Consider the following 5,367-nt stretch of genomic DNA (forward strand, 5'->3'; position numbering starts at 1 on the left):
AGTGATACAATTAGATACACTGATACGCTTAGAATTCTCAAGCAGATAGTTTCCATTGCAGTCACTTGCTATGCAAATGCCAGGACTGGCAAATAACAAGCCATCATTTCAAGGCCCAAGTGCACAGTTGGGAGAAAAAGTCTTTCCAGGGAAAGCTACTTCATTTTGGACGAAAGAGTCCTTGACCTTCCCTCCTCTGGCCCTAACTCCCTGACATTTTCCCCTCAGCTTGTAGCCTCAGAAGCCTGGCCTCTATTTGGCCCCTTCAAACTACTGCCCTCTCTTTTTCTTCACCTTACCATCATTTAAAAATGTTCTAAAAATATTAAAATAATAAATGCTCACTGAAGAAAACTTGAAAAGTACAGAAAAGTAAAGCAATTCACTCGTAATTCCTTCACACACACAACCACCTGTTAATATTTTAGTGTAACTTTTCTTGTCTGCACACACCTCCCCCACCCCAAGTTATTTAGAAGTCTGAGTAGGTTGGGAATACTAAAGGTGGGGTGACACCAAGAAAGGTAACAGGCTGGCTAACAGGAGGCCTGGCTGGATGGCATTACCTTGGTGCTTTCAACCTCGGTCCAGACTGGGTATTTAGTCCTTCAGCCTTAGAAACTTGATCTCCTCAGTGCCCCAGAACTGGTCAGACTCAGGAGGCTGACTCATGCCAATTACCTTATGAGACTGATGTATGAGAACCGGACTGCTGGTTGATAATGAGAAATAGAACTGTGACAGTTTATGTCGGCCTCATCACCACGGATCCCTCCCTTAAATACTGCGTAAGCCTTACTCTTACCAAGTGCTATTTTGTTTTATACAATAACCGTATGAAGTAAACACTATTATTATTTTTTAAAAGATTTTATTTATTTATTTGACAGAGAGAGAGCGAGAAAGCACAAGCAGCAGGAGCAGCAGGCAGAGGGAGAAGGAGAAGCAGGCTCCTGGCTAAACAGGGAGCCTAATGCAGGACTGGATCGCAGAACCCTGGGATCATGACCCGAACCAAAGGCAGACGCTTAGCCGACTGAGTCACCGAGGCGCCCAAGTAAACATTATTATTAACCCCATTGTAGAGGCACGGGAAGATTAAGTAACAAGTCTGCCCATGTTGGCTTCACCAAGTCTCCCTTCTCTGTGTTTCCATGGATCACTGACACAGTGTTTAGATATGTCAAAACTATCGATCAGGTTATAGCCAAGGCTTGCCAGTCTGAAAACCATTATGTTTCTTGAAGGTGATTTTTCTATTTGATTCAATGTATATTAATTTTATAGTTTAACTCTCAGATAAAATTTTATTTCCAACTTCCTGGGAATATTTTATTGTCAGTCCTTTGTATTACCTGGAAGCATTCATTATCTTAATCTTCAAAAATTTAAAATTTTTAAAACTTTACACTTCATAAATATTTCCATGGTTTACATTTTATGTTAATATCTGCACTAATCTCCCTCTACTACATGTCCTTCAGTTTGCTTAGCTATTCTCTTATTATTAAGTAATAATAAATCTTTTATTATTAAATTTCTTGAAAGAAAAGGTTCATACACTATGTCCTTTCCATCACTTCCCATTCACTCTCTTTCGATTTTTTTTTAAATTATAGAAGTACTATATAAACACATTCATCATGAAAAAAGTTAAAACATTACAGATAAGGTTACCCACAATCACCAGCTCCTCTATCTCCCTTCCCAAAGGTAATCACTGTAATAAGATTGGTTTGTATTCTTCCAGACTTTTCCCCCCTATGGATTAACAGATATATGTAGAAATGCTTATAACATATTATTGTTTTCTGTGTATTCTTTTTTTTTTTTTAAAGATTTTATTTATTTATTCGACAGAGAGAGAGACAGCCAGCGAGAGAGGGAACACAAGCAGGGGGAGTGGGAGAGGAAGAAGCAGGCTCATAGCAGAGGAGCCTGATGTGGGGCTCGATCCCAGAACGCCGGGATCACGCCCTGAGCCGAAGGCAGACACTTAACCGCTGTGCCATCCAGGCGCCCCTCTGTGTATTCTTTTAAAATAAACAGTATTATAGTCTACCTCCTGTTGTGCAGATTGCCCTATTCATCCAAAATTATGTCATGGAGATCTAGTCATGTTATCATATACCATGGTTTATGTAGGCATTCCTCTATTTTTTTAAATTTTCCAGGTGGTAAGGGGGCCATCTTTTAATAAATACTTTATTAAGTATTTTAATTTTCACCACAGCAGAAGGCAATATAACTGGACCACATTAGCCAAGTCTCACCAAAAAGAAACGAAATTACCCCAAACCCAAAAATCAACTAACACTTTCACTAAAAGACATTATCAAGGATGCGTTAGGCTATACGGAACATCTCGGCAGCTTTTGCAAAAGTTCTATAGAGGAAATTTTTTCCTGGATAGGTAAAAACCATGCAAGAAATACTTTTCAAAATTTAGGACGAGAAAAAAAAATAGCTGTCAGCTCTAATTAACTTGGAATAGTCCCCCTTTTAATCAGTGCTCCTACCAGAAAGTTCAGAACTAAATTTAATATAAATTACCAAGAATTAAGGCATATGTACTTTTCCACTGAGAACCCCTCCCTCACATACACTCATGAGTTTGAGCTATTTTTAATTGTCTTATTATACATGAATTTTAAAAAGCTATCTTGAAATCATTTCAGAAGTAGGCAGGGTATTAATTTTAAATAAATACACCTGAGAAATATGAAGTAAACAAATTCATACAGGAATAATTTCAACATGAAGAAATGACAGGAAACTAGAGATTTGCAGTGGTAGATTTTTTTCAAAATATAATTCTTTCAGGCACAGTTGGTAAGTACACCTGTCATATATGCTTCTGAAAAGGTAGCCCCAAATGATAACATACTGAGAGAAAAACAAATCTTGGGACTACAAAATTCATTTGTTACAAACAGTTTTGCTTACACTATCTCAAAATAGTCATCTGGAGTAAAGTGTGTACATAACAGAACAACTTGCTACAGTATAAAAAGTTCATCTTGAGAACAAGTATAAAAAGTTCACCTTGGAACTTTGTAAGGGATTGAAAACTTTTCAAAAGCACCTTTCATTTTAGCTACAGAAATAGGCATTCCTCTATTGATGAGTATTTACATAGTTTGTTTCCAGGTTTGAACTCTTGAAAACAGTACTTCAAGGAAGATACGTATATGTCTTCTGGTGAATGCATACAGGTTTTTTGAAAATAGGCATTTAAAAAATTTTGATATAACCACAAAGCCATTTAAGTTATCTGCACCAACCAGTAGTGAATGAGTCTTCACTTCCCCCATTCTTACCAAAGCTTGATATGATTAGACTTTAATTTTGAGCAGTCTAATGGTACAAAATGGTATCTTACCTTAACTTTCATTTACCTGGATACTTACATCATTAATGTTTTTATGTTTTTATTTATGTCATTTTTTATGTTTAATTTAATTTATATTTTATTATATTATGTTTAGTTTATTTCTTAGTTATATACTTAGACATTTCTCTATTGGGCTGTTTTTCTTACTGATTTACAAGAATTTGAAAAATGTATGTATTTTGCGTTTTAGCTTTTGTAAAAAAAAGAAATCTAAAAGAGATATTGTTCTTGTTTTACCATGTGTAGTGTGTCTATTTGCATTTTTATGGTGTTTTCTTTTCATATAGTTTTTATTTCTAATGAAGTCGAATTTATGAGTCGTTTTGTTTTTGTCTTATTTTAGAAGGCCTTTGTAGGAGGTTGAATGGTGACTCCCCAACAGATATGTCCACCCAGAACTTGCGAATGTGACCTTATTTGGAAAAGGGGCTTTTGCAGATGTAACTAAGGTTCTGGAGATGAGATCATGCCGGATTTCCTACCAGGCCCTAAATCCAATGACAAGTGTCTTCGTAAGAAAAGGAAAAGATACATAGGGAGGAGAAGGCAAAGTGAAGACAGAGCCAAAGATGGAAGTGATGCATTTACAAGGCAAAGAATGCCAGGGATTGCCTGCAACCACAAGAAGCTAGGGGAGAAACATGGGGCAGATTCTTCCTCAGAGCCTCTGGGAGGAACCAACTCTACTGACACCTTGATTTTGGACTTCTGGCTGCCAGAATGTGAGAGAAGAAATTTCTGTTGTGTTAAACCACCCAGTTTGTGGTAATTTGTTATGGTATCCCTAAAAAACTAATAAAGCCTTTCTGTCCCTAAGATCATTAACACATTTTCAAGTTTTCTAATATTTTTATTGTTTTGCTTTTTATCTCCAACTCTTTTAATTCCTCTACAATTTATTTCTACAAGTGGGCTTAGATAGAATTTTAACTTAATATTTTCCTAAATGGTTAGCCAATTGCACTAACACCACTTAATGAGTTATTCTTTTCCCATTGATTTGAAATGCTACTTTGATTATACCCGTGGGTCTGTTTCTGGATCACTAGTCTGTTCCATTAATCTATTTTTCCATTCCTTCATTAAAATTGCAGGGCCTTCACCATTATTAAGCTTTAATCTTTCATATGAACTTTAGAATAATCGGATCAGGTTCTAAGGAAAATCCTGACTTTTTTGTAATTGCATTAAATTTGTAGATTTGTTTGTGGACGTATTGATAATATTTAGCTTTCCTGTCTACAAACAATGTATATTTATTCAGGACTTCTTTTATTTCTCTGAGTAAACTTTGCAGTTTTCTCCATGAAGGCCTTGCACTTTTTTTGTAAGTTTTATGTCTTGGTACTTTGTAGTTTCTGTTGTTATTAAAGATTTTTTTCTCATATATTACATTTTAATTATTTATTATGTATAGGAAAATATTTTTTGTATGTTTATCTTACATCCACTTCCTGTGTTAACTCACTAGATGTCTGAAGGTGATGTTTTTGGATTTTCTAGATTGACAGGCATATCATTTGCAAATAGTAACAGTTGTGTCTTTATCTTTCAAATCTTTAGAACACTTACTGTGGGGATACTGGTTATCCTTTCTTGCTCCTGACTTTAATGGACTGGTTCTAATGTTTCTAATGTTTCATATTAAATATGTCTTCAGTAGGTTTCCAGAAGATACCATTTATTACATTAAAATAATTTCTTTCTCTCCTTGGCTTCCTAAAGCTTTGTTATTAATATTATTATGAATGAATGTTGGACTTTATTGAATAATATTCCTGCATGTATTGAAAAGAATCATTTGTTCAGTCCTTTACTTGGTTAATGTGTGAATTATACCAATAGGTTTCCTTATGGTGAACATATTTTTATTGCTGAGATAAAGCACCTTGGTCATGACAGACCCTCCTTTTAATATGCACTAGATTCAATTTACTAATATTTTACTTAGGATTTTTGCATCTTTGTTTTTA

Source organism: Ursus arctos, chromosome X (assembly GCF_023065955.2).
Source record: "Ursus arctos isolate Adak ecotype North America chromosome X, UrsArc2.0, whole genome shotgun sequence".
Lineage (NCBI taxonomy): Eukaryota > Metazoa > Chordata > Mammalia > Carnivora > Ursidae > Ursus > Ursus arctos.